At 45.6% G+C, this 19,039-nt stretch overlaps 1 protein-coding gene across 2 annotated transcripts in view; it reads left to right on the top strand.

Moving 5' to 3' along the window:
- Positions 1-2,447: 2,447 nt before the first annotated feature.
- The window catches only part of nlgn2a (neuroligin 2a), a 66,347-nt gene continuing 49,755 nt past the window's right edge, over positions 2,448-19,039 (top strand). For both annotated transcript variants that reach the window (XM_086055214.1, XM_086055205.1), the window contains exon 1: positions 2,448-3,152. The gene's annotated coding sequence lies outside the window, so the exon portion shown is untranslated. The remainder of the gene's footprint in view (positions 3,153-19,039) is intronic.

The raw sequence follows: 19,039 nt of genomic DNA, 5'->3' as shown, positions 1-19,039 counted from the left end.
CGGTTCAATTAACTGCGCACTGGGGCTGAATCTTTTTATTTTTCCCTTTATTTCCTTCTTGAAATTAGTGCACCGCTGCACCCTCAGATGTGTCTTGGCTGCACTTGGACAAGGCAGCAATAAAAACAAAAGAAATGAAAGCATCCAGCCAATTTAATACATTAAAAGTCATTTGTCAACTTTGCTAAGTCTGCCTGTTGAACTGGAATGATTTGTTCCCAAGTTTGGGAGGAGAAGTTCAGCTCAAACTAGGAGATGGCGGGCGGGGGGGGCGGGGGGGGCTGCGATTATGCAAGCAGTCCGGCAAGCTGTCTAAGCGCCTTGATAAACTTCTTAAGGCCCGACGTCGGATGTCGTGAAGTGTCATGTGTCTGAATGCGCCGTCTGTTTGGCGTAGTGGCCACCGTCGTAGTGCCGTAACCCGTCTGTAAGCGTCTTGGGGGCGTTTACGTATGTTGAATCGGCGTCGCCAGTCGGGGCATTTGGTCACTCTGTTTGGCTGTTAGCTAGCAAATCAGCAAATCACCAACGGGAGGTGACAAATGCAGGGAAAACAGTGAGCACGCCAACAGGCCGGCCTCTTGCGTTCTCACAACATCTAAGATGGCGGAGGGGAGGCTGGCTGCTTTGTGGGCGTGTCAGTAATTCAGTTCGGGGAAAGGTAAATTAGGCTGAGGGAAAACGAGCTTTCTTGTGTACTCAGGGCACCTCTGACTGAAAGGTTAATGGTTTTAGAAGATTGCAGTGACGAGCATTTGCAAACACAAATTACCCAACGGAGGCTCCAAATCGACCTGTCAGGGTCGATTGTCAGTGGAGCCGCGTGAGCTTCGGCGTTGCTAAATAGACCTTGAAACACAGGGGGTCTTAAGCTTGGGTCTGGGGACCCCTGAGGATGCACAAGGCAGAGCTTGGTGGTCCCCAAAATAAATCACAATTAAATGACTTACCTATGTATAGGAAACCCATGCACCACTGAAACAAATACACTGAACCAATTAGTCTTATACCTTAGCTTTGGGAGGATAATTAAAAGCTCTGATATGGTTGTGAAGTATCAGCAAATAAATCTGACTTCCCTGCAAAGATAGAGTTGTCTTGAATAAATAAAGTATTACTATAGGAAGAAAGTCATATTTTCCAGAAAAGGCCGAATTTTTACAAGATCATTTTTTACAGGAACAAAAGGGCATTTTGCGAATCTATATGCATACTGTATAGATGTGTAAATATGTATTTACAGTATGTGTGTCTTTATGTATATACGGTATGCATGCGTGTATGTATATATATATATATATATATATATATATATATATATATATAACATTTCATCTTCACATTATATTTTTTTCCAGCAATTTTGGGGGCTATTTATTTTTGACTGGCTTATGGCTGATGAGGGGATCCTTGGAAAAAATGTCTCAGCTGTCTCCCGGGCGACCCATGACCATTGTGACGCTCGGCCCAATTCTATCACGTGAAAGGACATCAAGACATATGGGGCCTGCTCACATGCTCCGATGGCATCTCACTCTTTCTACTTGCACGTCATCAAGATTCCTTCAAGCTTCTGTGACACAGGTCATCAAAATGGATGATACAATTATAATGATATGATGATTAAAAAAGTGAAATCCACTAAATCCACTACTGTATTTTCAAACATAATATCCACTAAAGCAGGTTTGCCTCTCCCCGGGGCTGTTTGGCGCCTTGCTGCAATGACAAAAGAAGTTTTTGCACGTGAAAACCTTTGCTAGCTGCGGCCCTGAGTGTGATGTGATGATTGGGGAAGTCCTTGTCTGGCTGCGGAGCCAGCGACTGGTGTCGGAGGCCGATGCTTGGCTGCGCTGCCGCCCGTGTAATCACACGTGTGCTCGTGTTGCATCCAGAGGCGCAGGTGCTGCCAACACGCAGCTTTTACCATCTGCAGTGATGAGTTCGGGGACTGAACCCCCTGAAAGCGATATGATTATCAGCCCTTGAAGAGGACCTTGTCGAACAGGGTTGGGGGAAAGGACGGACGATTAATGCGGCCCACCGGCATGCATGTTATCAGAAGTTGTATATTTACAATTGGTGTTATTTGGAGAGATACGTATTTTTTGTAGGTGGTATTGCATGGTTTAAAAAGTTTGAAAACCAGGGATTTGATAGCTGAAACAAAATGTTCTGCTCCTTTAAAGTTCTCTGATGTCACACAGCTTGCAACTCTGACCGGCTGATGGCGCTAGAAAGATGAAGAAAATGTAAACAAATAGAATAGTTAAAAAAAAAAAAAAAAAAAGCAACTCGGTTTCCATCCGACCAAAGGATGCTGAGGCTGGATCACGCGCCGTCGTATTGAGGTCACAGGCAAGCGTTGCCATGGCGACCCGCTCTCGCTCGGGAGGAGGACACTGCGGCGCGTGCACCGCACGGCGGGGGCGTGCCGGCGAAGACGAGCACGTCACGGGGGCGCGCGCCGAGGCGGTTCACCTCAGCGGCAGACGAGCAGAGACCGCGAGTTGCTCAGTAAACCGCAGCCGAATCGTTTTTGGAGCCTTGTGGCGTTCCGTTTGAGGAATTCGCGACGACCAGGCGGAGGACGAACAAAGCCGAGTTGCAATCGCAGGTGACTGCTCGGCGATGTCGTGTTGTCCGCAGACGCGTCCCCGCCGCTCGGAGGTTCTGTTGTGGCTCGGCCGGGCCTCGAATTGCGCCCGAGGTGGACCCAGCTGCTAGGCGGTGAAAGGATGAGCGAATGTGCTGCCGTCTTGCTGGAGACGACGGCGGCTGAGCGCGCACGGATGCTGCTGGCACCGCTGTAGAGCCTCTTGCTGATTATCCCCATTAAAAAAAAAAAAAAAAAAAAATATTACTGTATTTTTTTAAGACGCATTTTGATGTTTGTGTGTGGGTTCACTCTCCGGTGTCATTGGCCCGGTTCGACTCAAGAAGGGAGGGACTGCTGTCATTTTTGGCGGATTCATTTTTAATTTTTTTTTTTTTTTTTAATTTATGTATTTTTTAGTTTTGGGAGTCATGTTTAGAGACACTGCTGCTTGAATGTGCTTTTTGGCAAGCGGAGGACACAATCCGAGCAGACAAGAAAGGACATCAGTGGGAACCTGGCTCTCCACCAGCACCTGGGGATCCCAAATTAACAGGTAGGATCAAATGTTTCACACATCTTTAGCTGCACTACGTGTCCCCTTTGCTGCTTCTCACTGTGAAATGCACATGTGTGTATGTTAGAAGAAATGCACACCCACTTGTCCAAATAATGTGTCCTATGTTGCTAAATCATTTTTTGGCATGTTCACATTTGCCTCTGCCCCATTATACTGAACCAGCTCATAGTGAAATGTGACTTACACAGGCTTCTATTCATGCGCTTCAATGCAAATTGCTCTCAGTGCTCATCTTATGGCCTTCAAGGTGCACACTGCGGCGTCATGCGTGCGGCGTGGTGCTCGTCTTTCACGTTTGTGTGGGCCTCGTTTCTTTTCCCCGCGGAGAAACCCCAAAACAGGAAACACCATAGCTATGAGGGCATGGTCCTCGAAATGCAAGCAGCACGCAAATAGATGCGCGGCACAAAGAATGGGCCGCATTGATATGCCGTGCAGGCTGCTGTCTGTTGTGGCCCGTTCGGATCAACGGGGGCCTGCTAGCTGACAGGATTCAGGGGGGACAAGAAGACCTCTGTTCTCATCCGCGGCCTGGCTCGGCTTAATTGGCACTCTTTTCTTTTTTTTTTTTTTTTTTTTTGCGCCCCTTTCATTCAGCTCACCTGCCCGATATGGTCGCTGTGGATGTGGAGACAAAAACGTACGGCCATCGAAATCGTTTGAAAAAGTCATCGTATGTTAAATCGCCATCGCAATATCGAGGGCGGGGGGGGGGGGGGGAATCGTAATTGGATTATTTTTCAAAATCGCTCAGCTCTATGGACCAGGTGTCTCCAGCGTGGTAGCTTCACAAGGACCTCACGAGTCGCCCACTGACCTGCTCTAAAAATAACTCACCAGGGATGGGATATTGTGATTTCCTAGTAATGTTGCAGAAATGATTGTTTGAAAACGTAAACAGTGTTACATATTGACACTGATCTGTTTCCGACCTCGTTTGATCATGAACATGATCGGTGTCTTCACTTAGATGAATATTGTAATGATGAACATATAATTTCAGCAGTGTATATGAAACCGGAATCCCTTTGCATTGATCAGTACCCAAGAAGTAGCTTTCATTTTCCAAATAAGGTTAGTGACCCCTGGTTTGGATTTGATTCGTTAATATAACAATACTGATTTGATTTGTTGATATAACAATACTCACAGGCATATATTCTTTATCCTCAACAAAAAATGACAAACACCGTCAACAGTTTGGTGGTTTTTAGTCGAAGGCTGGAGTGAATCGATGGCATTTCCGTGCACCACAATATGTTGGTTGTCCTCTGAAGCCACACGAGAGGTGCAATTTGCATCTCGAGACTGTTGCACATCTTTTCCTTTGCATTCTCCCACCAAGAAGTGACAATTTGATTTCCCTGCAAAGGCAAGGGCAGCCCGGCCTGTCATGTAAACACTTGACACGCACGCTAACATGTGTAGCCGTTCAATGAAAGCGCCTTGCTTTTTTTCACCCGTCAAGACAATATGGATTGGGGAGGCTTAAGTGTGCAGGCAGCAAAAGCCTCGCTGTTTATTGCCATAGGTCGTCATTTCTGTATGCGGCGCTTTCTGTGCTCACCGTGTATTTATCCGTCGCTTTCATTCGCTTCCAAACGGCCGTGGCTCGCTTCGCTGTGTCTTGTTGCACTGCAGCAACCTTTTGCAAAGCCAAATGTAGGACAGACTCAAGTTTTGTCAGGATGTTTTTGTTTTGTTGTTGGAGTACACGTACCAGGCGTGAATGGAAACAAATAGAGATCGGACGCTACTATGCGCAAAGATCGGCGGTTGCTTTCGTTACAAAGGAGAAAGAGCCTTGCATGCTGCAAGAACAATGAATCGAGTGTTTCCAGGAAAGTCCCGTGTGGTTAAAATTGCCATTGTCTTATGCGTGTCTTCGGACCGAAGTCATCCCGTGAGCGTTGGCGTCGTTAAGAAGGTGAGAGCTGGGTTGAACTCCGCTATTAGCGTTTCGGCACCTCCTCGGCCCCGCCGCCCGGGCTTCGAGCAGGTGACACCGGCTAGGAGCAATGAACATCTGTTGGTCTTCTCCTCAAATAGTTTAAGAGGAAAATCAACCCAAACATATTTTTTTTCAAGGATATGTTCCCAGCAGGCCCACTAGTTGACACATGGCATTCTGATTAATATTGCGTTTGTGGAATATGAGTTAAGCAGCAAAATCCAGCCCTTTTTAGCTATCTGAGGGGGCGGCCATTTTGTCACTTCTGTCGACTGAAAATGACATCACTGCTCAGGGCTCGGGTAAACAGCTTCGGAAAACAGGTCAGCCGTGATTGGTGGTTACCTGAGCCCTGAGTAGTTGTGATGTCATTTTCAATCGACAGAAGTGACAAAATGGCCGCCCCCGGAGGTAGCTAAAAATGAGTGGATTAACTCTTATTCCCCAAAAACGCAATATTTATCACAATGCCCCGTTTCAACCACTGGGCTTGCGTTGAACGTATTCTTGAAAAAAATATGTTTGGTTTGACTTCCCTCTTTAAACGCTACAAGAAGTCGCAACCGCCCAGGAGGTCCGCCAGCCGATCGCCACGCACCTCAACGACGACCCTGCAACGATTCAAAGCGGCATTTCCTGCATCTTGGCTCGAAAACGCCGGGGTGGGAGGCATCTGCCAATGAGATTGACTGACAGTTGGCGACCACGTCATATACCTTGGTGATGGCGTGACCCCCAAAAAAGCACCTTGGGATACATTAAGACTTTCCATCGAACAATGGGATCATTTCAAGCCGCCACTGATGCATTGTAGTTGCCGCCGGGCTTTGGCTGTCAGGATGTCGGACAATAATGAAAGCAAGAGGCCGGGCTCTCACGTTGGAGAATTAGCTGGCCTCCTTTCGGGCAGGCAATTTGCGTGAGCGCGCCGACGGTTTGGCCGGGCGACTCGGCGGCTGACAGTGACGAATGAGCGCCTGGGTGTCAGCGTTGGACTTTCACGCTCAGCTGATGCCAAGCGGCCCACGATGGTCGTTGTCACTGTCACAATCGGCGGAGGACGAACGGCGACGGCGCGCGTGTGAGAATACACAAACACACAAGAGATGGAGCCTCGGAACTTTTGGCTGCTTTCCTCTGCGATTCGCGTTTCGGGTTGCTGTTGTTGTTGTTTTGGCCTTGATATTTGCCGTATGCGCGCCCTCCATCCCTCAGAGAAAACAATCCGTGTTGGTTGAACCATTAATCTATGGCGCTTCAAGGCCGGAGCATGTCCTTTGGTGACAAATGCGACCCAACGCGAGACCCCTTTTTCAGCCCGAATCTGTTTTGCGCAGGTAGCGGTCGGCACGTAAATGTCAGCGGCTGCCACTGAACTTTACTGCACGCACCTATCTACTTGGCCCGCAGCTTTATCATCCTGCTGGGAAAAATAAAGCCCATGCGGTGCCCTTCATGAGTCACGCACGCGCAATCTTGAAACCGCTGGAGGTTGAACGGCAAAAGAAATGCTTGAGTGTAATGCGGGGGACTAAAAGATGCGTGGACGTACGGACACCCGGTTCAGCGTTAGAGGAAGAAAGATGTGGGGTGTTGTCAGCCTAATTAGCCCCGCTAAGGGAGTGTAACCTTGATCACACGATCGTGGCAAGCCAGATTGCCTCGCTGGGATGTCTGTTAGTGCGTATCACTCGGAAACAGCTGCTGGGATTGGATGGGGATGCTGGGGCCGCTCGGGCGGAGGGTTTGGTGCTTGCTGTTGAGGGCCAAGTCATGGGAAGAAAGCAAAGCCCGGCTCCCACGGCGCCCACATAAAACGTTCTCGTTCCGTTTGGGCTCCCACTCCAGGGACTTGGCGCCAAGGAATGGAAGAGACGATTTCAAAGCCTGCAAGTCAGCAGGATTATGGTTTTTTTTTTTTTTTTTTCGCCTGGGTTCCACTTCCACCTCCCACATATCCACGTTTGTGTGGACCGGCGACCAGACTTCCACATCCGGGACAACCGATGCAAACCTTGGTCTGCCTGACGCTTCCTCTTCCTTCCCATTGAGAATTTTGCTGATGAGTAAATATGGGAATTGATTTTTTCCAAAGGTCTCTCCAAGACCGCCCCGTGGATTGCCTCCTTGACAGCTTATTTTTACAAGACTTTGACAAATCCAAAGGAGGCAACGGCGTATTGATCCTCCAGCTGACATCATCACTAACATGAACAATTTCCCCCGGGAGACTGATTGGGGCGGCGCTCGTCCATTTCATTACGGTTTGAAGCGTCCACGGTGGACTCCATGTGCTCCGGATCTAAACGGTTGTCCCAGTTGTCCCTCGCCCTCCCCCTTGCCGCTGGCCCTACCCATTCCTCCCCTCTCCACTTAATTAACCCATTGATCAGGGCGCACATAAATTACCCTTCCAGAAAGGCCTTTATAGAGGTCTCTGCCGTCTCTTCACGCCTCGCAATTTGCTGCCGTCGTGCCAGCGAGGTCCCTCGGCCAAACTCGGCATCGGTTGTCTCGTGATTTGCGTCTGAAGATATTTCAAGTCTGTCCATTCCCCCCCACCTCTTCCCAAATTCACTGTGGAAAGAGGGAGATGGTGGACATGGGATTTGAAGCGGCTAGGAAGTTGGGTGGAGGTCAATGCTGCTCTTGTACAACCCCCTCGATTCATGAGGCTCACATAGCGCAACCTTTTCATGGCGGCCCTCTTGTGGCTCAAAAGCTTCGCCCCCCTCTCTTCCTTCCTCTCCATCTTTTATTTTGGCCTGTGCCTGACTCGAGTGGGACGCCGTGTCTCTGCTCGGAGATTTGCTCAATTAGGAGGAACTCAGAGGTCATTGTCGTCAAGGACCTGCCGCTATATTCGTGTTCCGTCCTGCTTCTTTCCTCTTGTTTTTTTTTTTCCTGTTTACAACCAAATCCATGGCAGGGAATTGATTGGATTCATTATCGAGCACTGGTGGAGTATGTATTATGAAGACATCAAATTCAGAAATAGTAACATAAGGCACTGGCAAAGACGTGCTGTGTTGGCGGTGAATTGGAGCTGACGTTAGCTAGCAGCTGCGCTGAAACGTTTTGCTAAATTACGCAAATAAAAGGCCGCCAAATATTTTTTACATACATGTGGCAAAATGTCTTCCACAACCCAGATAATGGAGGTTTGGTGTAATTTATTTATTTATTTTTTGTCACAGTTGATTTCTCTCCGCTGTAACGTACTTCCTCGGGTACTACATTTAATTTTAATTAGCAGTTAGCATGGCTTCTTGGTTTTCCTATTTTGTTTCCTTGCTCAGTGTGTCGCATGATTAGGTACTCCTTGTCCTCCTTCAGTGATTTCGTCAGAAGTGTAGCTTGGAGTTTAGCTAGCTGGCCTCATTTTGTAGCTGGCGTCGAGCAAGTTAGCTTAACGCCTCGCATTCTTCCAGTAAATCCCGAGCGGCCTGGAATGCAGGGAGGATAGCCAATGTCATCGACAAGCGTTATTGCACAGAGGTCGGCATTCCGTCAGATGACGGACCGGTCGGTCAGTCCGTCACTGACAAACGTCCGTTGTGCTGACGATTGACGAACGACGGGACACTTTTTGAAAAAGACGAATGACGGAAGGGGGTTTTCATCCGTTGGCGTAATCGTCATCCGTCACTGGTGGACGCTCACTTTCTGACTTTTTTTTTTTTTTTGGTGGGACCGCCGACTGACGGACCAACGGACTTCTGATGGACTAACTGACGGGCTTAACTGACGGACTGACTGACGATTACAATTGATTTTGTCACGAAAAAAATGACGGCCTGACATATGACGGACGGGTACCCTGGCCGCTGACTGATGACGAATGACGGACCAGCAAAATTTGGTAAAATTCCCACCTCTGTCATGGAGTCTCTTAACTGCATATACTGCATGTGCACCCCTACGCCAATCGTTTACAAATATTCTGAAAATGTCGCTCACGTGACTGATTATGTGGATAGTACCACAGATATGCTTTAAAGCTTCTTTCCTTTGCGACTGGTGTCAACTTGTACACCTACTCGGGTGATAATTCAACTAGTGTTGTGGATCCCTTCTATCTTTCTCAACTCAGCACTATTCTCCCTGATAGCATGAAAACACACACAAAGCCACATGCATCCCGTGTGGTCTCCAAGATTCAAAGATACGGAATGCCCGCAGGGCTCTGGAAAGCAGAGCATGCCCGGGAGGTGCTGGATGCATCACTTCTTGCTCACGCAGTGCACCGCTGTTGCTATGGCTCCCGGGAAACCCTGTCGTCTCGTTTTTATGCCTTCCACACGGCGAAAATGTGAAAGTATGCGTGTTTTCTTGTACTCTGAGCATTTTGTGTCACCTGCTGCTGTTGTGTGGATGATAGCGGAAATGTTCTTGGGGGCGAAGAGCGGTCTTTCTTTGTCGTCTGGGCACATTAAGTCGCCTAAGTGGCTCTCCGGGCTCCCGCGGCTCGGCCTGTCATGCGCACGCAGGTTTACTAGCCTCGGGTGCGTTTCGCTGTCGCTGTCACTGCGGCATGAGGGTAAATATGTTTTTGGGAATAATCGGCTCTGCCAAGTGCTCCGGTTACCCCCGGAGTCGTGCTTGGGAAACAGTTGTGACGCTGTTACATTTGGTCATGTCAAAGCCTTAATTCAAGGTCAGTCACGACAGATGCGGGTTTGCGGGCCCGGCGCCGAGTACAAGTTAAATATGACTCTTTCCAGGCGTGAGAGGAAAATGCTCCCCGGGGGGTTCCACGAGCCAAGGTGAGCGACAAGACTTTCAAACAGGCAGTGGTGCCTTGCTATGGTGAAAAATGGAGCACCAACCACAAAAGCGCCGCGCTCATGCTCACGGTCTGTGCTTTTTTTCGTTCACATTTCTCTCCCAAAGCTAATGTTACAAGCAGCACGGATACAAGTACTACTCACCTAACCGTCAAATGCAGAAATGTGGATCAACAGAATAGAGTCTTTACTAGTCATGACGTATTTCCAAGGACGTGTTGGTGGGTGGCTGTTGTGGAGCACAATCCGTTGTGCCCCAAATCCTGCATATCGTCGCTGTCCTGTGAAAAACACCAATGTCCATTCTTTCCATTTTTCTTATTTTTACGTAAATGATGTTGAACGCTTTATCCTGAAAATGTTTTTAAAATTCCAAAATTGGACATAGGTCAGCAACGATATGATACACAGTACAGTGGTAGTCGGAGAACATTTTTACATTTTTTTTATTTCAAACAAGGTGTTAGCTTCATTTTGTGGAGAGTTCAAAGCAAACATGGTGAATCGGCATTTAGCTGTTATGCTGCATGCAAATGGACTAAGATGCAAACAGAATTTAAGTTCGGCCCAAGTGGAAATGCTTTTAAACTTAGATTAAAGTTTTTTTTTTTCTTTTAGGCATTTCTTTCGTCAGTTATTCCAAACTCATGTTCTTGCGATGTACGTTCTTGTAATGATTGCCTTTAGACATTGTATTTTGTTTTTAAATGTTGCCTTTAGTTGTAGTTTATGTGAAGCCTATTGAGTGACCTTGTGCATGAAATGCGCGATATCAAAAAAGCTGTCTTGCCTTGCCTTAAGCAACTGACAGTTGAACACAAACGCCACAGCTATACATATTGACATTCAATATACCAGCGCTCACATTCATATATTCTTTATTCTCTGTGGTGATCTGAGTGGAGGCAGATCCTAGAGGCAAACTAGCTAGCGTGTAGCAGCACACAACTGTTTGGTCCTGGAACTGCTACACGTCAAAGCTCCCTCAGGACCGTGCCGTTCTGGCAGGACTCCACCCGTGCTTGCATCAGCGTTTGAAGCTCTTTAAGTCGACGGCGCAGGAAAAACTGCAGAGACCAGCTTGCAAATGAGAATGATCCCATGGTCCGCATTTAGCTCAGTCTTCAGCCGTGATTTAAGTCCATGTACACCAACATGCGTGCTGCCTCCAAGTTTGCTTCACAATAGGTTACGTGGACGCGGCGATGAGCGATGACTTTTAGGCCCCCCCCCCCCCCCCGCCCCATTATGAGTGCCTGTGCATTAGCGCTCAGCCGCTCACCTCGGAGAAGGCTGGAGACAGAGGATGCGGGAGATGACGGGAGGAACTTGAAAAATGAGCACGTGTGGGATGGCAAAGGGAATGCAGGATGAGGGAGCGTAAAAGAAAAAGAGCTGAAAGGGAGAGTTTTGGCGCATGGGTGGAAATGGGGAGGAAAAAAAAAAAAGTGGGGGGAGGGTGGGGGTCTGCGGCAACAAGATGAGACTCTTAAAGCAAGAGGGAATGGACAAAGCTGCAACGCTGGATAAAAGCCCACGATGGAGATTTGATACTGTGAAAGAGACAGAGAGAGTGCATTAGGGAACAAAACCATGAATGATGCATCAAAGGTTGCTCTGTTTGAGTTATTGGGGCTGAGACGGTGTGGGTCGCTGGAAAAGGAATTTCATAAAAAAAAAAAAAGAAAAAAAAAAGAATAGGCGAGTGTCAACACAAGAGAGATGGAGGATTACCAAGGATGGCAGGAAGACCAAGAAAAGATTGAGTGAAGGGGAATAAATGTGAGATTAGAGGGTTTATTCCTGGACCGGTGGAAAGGAGAGGGAAAGAGAAAGAGAGAGAGAGATGGTGCGAGAGAGAGAGATGGAGAGAGAGAGAGAGAGAGGGATAGTGAGGGAGAGAGATGTTTATGTGTAGTTTGAGAGAATGTGTGGTCTGTGATATGTGAGTGACAATGTGAGTGAGAGGGAGGTTTGAGAGTATGTGTTTGAGAGAGAGAAATGTCTGTTTTTAGTGTGAGAGAATATGTGAGTGCGAGTGCGGGAGAGAGCAAGAAGGTGGGAGTGAGGTTGGTGTGTGTGCATGCGTGTGACAGAAAATGTGAGTGTGAGTAAGGTTTCAGAGTGTGTATGTGTGAGAACGAAATGGAAGTGTGTAGTTTGAATGTGTGTGTGTGTGTGTGTGAGAGGGAGACAGGGAGAGAGAAATGTGAATGTGTGAGTGTTTATGTGTGATAGAAACTTGATTGTGTAAGAGGATTTTGTGAGTGCGTGCGATACATTAATAATACGATTTTTGCTCATTTAGCTCTTTATTGTAAAGTTAAACAAACACAATAGAACAAAGTATTGTAAAATTGTAAAATGTTCTGCCTGTTATTCCTGCCGTTATTCTTGTAAACATTAAGGGAACCCTCCAAAAAGTTATTTTATTCATCATATATTGTTTAAATTGATCAGCCAGAATTATCAGAATTTTATTCTGCCGAATATCAGAATTGGTATCGGCTTCAAAAAGTCCATATCGGTCTGGCCCGAATAAAAACAATCACGCACAAATTATTTTGAATTTATTTTTAAAAGGCCACCAAGTGGCCAAAGAAATTGTTGTACTGCGTGCTTTTATTTTGAAAGTCTGACTTGAAACGTGATGTTGCCGGGCAGACGGAGTGATATTGCTTTGAGTTGTTTATAAAAGTTGTGCCATTGTGAAATACGATTTTGTATGATTTTTTGTATGAATGGGTTTAAAAAAACAACAAGTAAGGTTCCACTGTCTTCATAATTACGTATACTTCCATTTTGGATTGTATGGTAGCTATACACTGTCAACAAGATTGAAAGAGACGAACTCATGCATGCAAATGTAAATGGAGGAATCCTTTAAGGGCTGTTTTTGTCCCGCATATAATACAAGAGCACAGTAGCTCCCCTCTTCGCTCAAGGGCACCAAACAAGGACATATTGAACATGCACTTAAGCCTGCTACATGCTAGCATGCTAACATGCTAACATGCGGGAGTATACACATACATGTCCTCAGCAGGGCAAGATTGCCAAGGTTTTACTCAAGAATTTGCCCAATTCCTCTTCCCATGTTCCGATTGGTGCCATTTTATTCTATCAGAAGCACACCGCGCGCACACTGCTCTGCATATTCATCAGTGGGTCGCGTGCCAGAGCGGTGGCAGCACTCCACGTCTGTCTAACAGCACGCTAATGCAGCCGTTTAAATACTGCTTCGACCCCCTTCCCCATTTCCCTCCACTGCACCGCCCTCTGCTTTCTGTCTGCTCCAATTTACTATACATAGACATGTAATGTGCATTTAATGTCATTTGGAGGCAGACAGACCTAAACAGACGGAGAGCGGCGCAAAGGCCAATTGGGAGTCGTTCCCTGCCAAAACGTGAGGGTGGGCGGTCGGGCGCGCAAGGTCGCCGGCGGGGAGGGAGTTGACGATGACAACGGAGGAAGAGTCCGGCGGGGAGCAGAGGTGAGGCGCCGCAGCCCGTGGCGGCCTTGATGACTCAGCGGTGGAAGCCTGCATAATTGGAGGCGCGCTATGGGCCCCCACCTCGGTTGGACCGCCAAACACATGAAATATTCAATGAGACATTTTGGGCCGACTTGTGCGGGGGACAAGCGAAAAGGCCAACGGTGTCGGAATATATGAAACTCCACTTTGCATTGACGCCGTGCGTCTGGGTTGTATTGACGTGTGTTAAGTACAGTGGTACCTCTACTTACGAAATTAATTGGTTCTGGAAGAAATTTAGAAAAGAAAAGTAGAACATTTTGTAAGTAGAGACGCGTTTTCCATGTAAATGCCCTAATCCGTTCCAAGCCCCCCAATATTCAGACAGAAATGTTTTATAAAGGATACAAATGTATCAAAACATGTAACAAATACATGTTACAATTAGATTATTGCACAATAAATGAGAGTTGTGCATAATGTAAAAAACAAAGAATAGAGTAAATTATAAAAATGATGGTCGTTTACCTTTTAATTGCTGTCCTCATCGCTTTTTGCCCTCTTTGGTTCATGTTCTCTCTCAGAAGTGGTTTTTGAATGGCGTTTAGTAAACAACTGATTTAATAACGTGGCGACTGTCGATACATTACAGCCATGTTCTTTGGTGAGATCAACCAAACGCATCCCTTTTTCATACTTTTATATTATCCCTTACTTTGTTTGTATGGACAAAAACCCCCCGATTTTCTCCTTTGTTTCTTTTCCTCGTTTCTAATTCACGTAAAACTATCGGAACACCTCATGGCCCGAGGGGCGAATGACGAGGACGCTGCATAGACATATCTATCACATATATATCCATCTACCTGTCTATCTACACACATAGACACATGCGGTCGAGGTCCCTCTTAGCCAATGGGATGCCAGGAAGATGCAAGGTAATAGCCAATGGCAGAGCAGCTATGAGTATGTTGCGTTCAGGAAACTCTGGAGCTGCCAGTAGCAGCCCATACTGTATTTACCTTTCGTATCCTGACATTTCTTTTGTAACAAGAGGCAATATTTTCCTGTTGAGGCGTTTCCTAACTTGAAAATTTCGTATGAAGAGACGTTCGTAAGAAGAGGTACCACTGTATTAGAAACCGGGATGGGCAACTTAAATGCTGGAGGAGGGCACTATTTTTCATTAGTGCTACTAGTGGGGGAGCCTAGGATCACACACTTCCTAACCATATGTAAAACAAAAATGCCACTTTAAATAGGGACAAAATACAAGCTCTTCATATATTAAATTTTTCATAATACATTTTTCAATGCATGTACAGGATGAAGTCGCATGGGAAGATTAGATTGACCTGGCAACAGACAGGGAGCAGTTGAAGAATGTATTGCTTGTGTTAAAAAATGCATGGGAAATGAAAAACAATTATATAATATTGAGGGAGAAAAATGAGAATTATATTATTTTTCCAAATCGTTTTGCAATGATGGTGGACCAGCCCGGACGCCTCGTCAACAATTTGTTAACATCACTGGACTTTATTTTGATGTTCAGAGAAATCTAAAAGCATTTTGTAAAGGTCTTCTTTCATTCACTTGGCCGACAGGCTCTCTTGTGATCCCGCTGGGCTCTTTTTGAAAAATTTGGGATGAAGAACAAAGTCGAATTTACCTACGATGGGTTTTTATTTATAGAAGCTCGGCGCCGGCCGTTTGGGAGCCGTGTCGGGGTCTCCGCCGTGAATAGTAAAAAGACGGCGTTGGAAGGAGAGGACAAACGCACTGCTTTTTTTGGCTCCATCAATCCTGTTCATCTGCCGCTGCGGGCTGATGCACGGCCGCTGCACGTTGATGGCTCCCTGGCCATTTATCTCAATCAGCGTGCTTGTCTGTTAGCCGTCCAGCTTAAGAAACCTCGGCGAGTCAGACAAACGAGGAAGACACAACAGGTTTATTAGGACAATAAAACACCGGGCGTGCAGGTTACAAGCGCCTTGTTTTACAATTGGTTGGCGGTGGTGGTTTCTAAGTTGTGTGGGTGTAGCAGACAAACAAGCCTTGTTTGGTCACAGAGTGAAAGAAAAAAAAAAAAAGTTCCGCATTTTGACAGAGATGAGATCATTAAAACGATGGTCAAGTTTCTAAAATGAAGCTTCAAGAGGCTGGAAAATATTTCATCGCGTCATCACTGGGATTTTCCACGTCGTGACAACGAGGCGCTCTAAAGCCTGCAGTGGCTGGAATCTAATTTAAGATAAAGCCCGAAAGCTCATGTCGGATATTAATTGACAGATGAAAACAAAGGACATTTCTGTTGTAGTTGTAAATATTTTTAGTCAATTTTATAAACGCAAGATGTGAGATGAAGATTTTTTTAAGCATTTTAATTTTTATTTATTTTGGTTCATGTTTTTCAATTTTAATTTAGCTTATATTGTTAGCAACGTTTTCAGTAAAACGCCCAGCTCTGTGTATTTCATCCTTAAAAATGAGAAAAACTGTGGAATCTCCACAAGTGAGTACTACATACTTTGCACGTTTCCACCAATCATCTCCAAATGTGTATATTATACATATATATTGAGAAACAAATCTCTGAATTCACTTTCCACGGTCTGTGAATGTATTTACCCACCTGACATTTCAAAGGCGATGGAAACAAACTAGATTGACAGCTTTGTATTGCTCACTTCTTCATGGCCTCAGGCCAATAATCTTGTACTCTCGTCTCGAAGGGGAGACTACAAGATTATACGCCAGTGTTCCACTAGCGGGCCGGACAATATGGGGCTCGATCTACTAAACACGCCGATATCAATCCTCGCTGCGGTCCCGCATGTTGCCAGCGTTTGTCTGCCGTTGACCAGTGTCGGCTGCAAAAAAAAAACACGTGATAGCTTCCCAGTCGTGTTGACGCTCCACCGGCTTTAAATTGGAAGGAGACGGACATCTGCACGTCAACGTGGCCGCCATATTGGATGTGGCAAAGTGGAGCAATGGTTGAAAGATGAATCATTCATTTGCTGGCTGGATATGGAGCAGGCGTGTGCTCAAAGTCTGCGCGCGCGTGTGCGGCTGCATTCATTCCGAGTGTCAGGTGTCATGTGTCTGCTGAACCGCGACTCTACGGAAATAGAAGAGGAAGGAAGGGATGAAGGGGGGGGGGGGGGGGCGTCGTTGAGGTGGTGCGGGCTGACAGATTAGCGGCGAATGATGAGAGTGCTCACACAAGATTTAAAGCTCCACTCCAAGGTGAGCTCTTGTAGGACAAAAAGAAGCAACGACAAGGATTTTGAGGAGATGAGACGCCAAGATAGGAGCATGATACAAGATGACACATACAAGAACCCCGCTAAGGCCCCTTCAGGTTTATGTTACTTGTCACTCGATTTGGAGTAAATGCATTCGCCTTTGACAAATGCCCTTTTTGGGGGAGAAATCTTCTGGCAAAAGCTCATGTAACGTCGCTCCCTCTGTCACTGCCAGTTCCCCATATTGCCGGCCATTTCGGCTCAAGTGCGGCTGTTTTACATGGCGTTCGCCATTCATCATCAAAACACATATATTACAACTAACTGCGGTGACACAGACATTACCTTGAAAAAGTAACCTAGTTACTTTACAAATTACTTGTTTAAAAGTGATTTACTTACATTTCACATTACGGGATTTTAAAAGTAACTAGATTACAAATTACTTTAGTGAAATTCAACAGATGCCGACAACCCGGCTCAACATAAAATATTCAATTAGAAGTACATTTTAAAAGTGATGTTTAAGAACGAAGTTTTTTTTTTTTAATTTAACATAAAATAACGACAACCTTTTAAGTTAGCAGAGTTAACACAAGTAATTATTTTTATTTGGAAAAAAAAAGGCTTAACATAAGTGGCTACTTACAGACTAAAAAGTCTTTCTAGACACGTTTTTTTTAAGGCATCTGTTTTGGCCTGACATATTCTGTTAATATTGTTATGGCAAACTTAACAGTCACAATGTACTTCATTTCTAAATATGATGATTACATTTGGTTATTTCATACATTCACACAGACTTGACGGTCTTTCCCTGTAAGATGTGCTGCGATCCATGGTTTTCTTTTCTTTTTTTGGGGGACGTACTGATATTGTTTTTGAAGCTAGATAACACCTTATCAACAGCACAGACTGTGCAACGTATTCCTGAGTATGTTCTTGAGCTGACACAAACTCCAAATAGCGGATGGATTTCCAGCCTGAAAACACAAATCTCCCCCTTTGCTCCATTGTTATTTGCACCGCGTGTTATTTACAAATTGTGATCTGGCAAAGTAACTGTAGTCAGCTTACTTCACTGAGAAGAGTAATTACTGTTTATAACACACAGACGCATAACTCTATTCGAGCGTCTCTGACTTCCACACCTACCCATTGAAAAACGTTACTCGACAAATGTGTTCATCCGTGGCAGTCAACTGTCAGATTCCAGCTGACGGCTGAGGACAACAAAACGAAATCTTAAATCATTGCGATCAATTAGCATGGGAAGCGCGATCAAACTCAACGCAATTCAGGTGCGCCCTGCTGCGGCTCTGCAAATGTAGGTCAGCCATGCCTTGTGCCTCACGCCAACACTGCAGGAAGCAAGAACAAAGGCAAATCACAACCCAAGACCTGAATATGACGGAAACTGAAATAAAAAAACAAAACCAACCAAGGAAAAATGAAGAATAAGGCGGGTGTGTCGGTCCATGCAGCGGCCTGCTAAGTACGCTGATACTGGTCTGCGTTTTGAGGTTATATAACACATCACACTCGCGTAGCTTGGCACGTTGCGTCTATTTATAGCAACACTTTGAAGGAAGTGTGACACACAGACACACAAAAAAAAAAGAAGAAAAAAAAAGCATCAGCCAGGCTGTGTGGGCGGTGCGCAATCAGACACAAGCTTGTATGCGTGCGTTATGATCGTTTACTCTCAGGGGACGTAACATTAGGTACGCCTGCACCGATCCGATGCTGGAGCTGTGCCACAAATTCTGCCTTTGCGAAAATGAGAATAGTATGAACTTTTTTCAGATTGTGCCTTTCAATGGGTCCAAGGATACTTAATGATGATAATAATTTGCTCGCAGGTATTCATTTAGAATTACTGACTCACTTGAGAGCAGGGGCGGAGCCAGAATGTGGCTAATGGGTAGGCCTGGAAAAATCAGGGTAGGCCTGAATATTTCCCTCACTGAGCACAATCCTACTGTCCCGACACATCGTATATTCAAATAAAATGACAAACTGACTAATATGAAGTTCGGATATTTCTTAGACAACTACAATTATGCCAATTTTAATATTCAATAAAATAAAGAACACAACAATGCACTAATTCAAAAATATTATAATAATAATTTACTAAAAATGTCAAAGTACTTATTTTTTTTCATGAATCTCACTGGGTGGGCAGTCTGTCAATCTGGGTGTGCACACCCAGGCCCACCCATGGCTCCGCCCCTGATTGCGAGGCTCATAGTTTAGCCTTGTGGTCTGCTAGCTTATTGCTAACACTAAATAGCATCTTTGTTATAGTGATATCGCCCCTTGAGCAATGGATTGAGTGTCTTTATTTCAAACATAAAAATAAAATAATATTCGAATTGAAATAAAAATATACA

Source organism: Filicampus tigris, chromosome 2, assembly GCF_054856515.1.
Source record: "Filicampus tigris isolate MCC_2025a chromosome 2, RoL_Ftig_1.0, whole genome shotgun sequence".
Taxonomy (NCBI): Eukaryota; Metazoa; Chordata; class Actinopteri; order Syngnathiformes; family Syngnathidae; genus Filicampus; species Filicampus tigris.
Note: the sequence above shows the minus strand (reverse complement) of the source record. Positions and strands in the feature narration are given on the sequence as shown.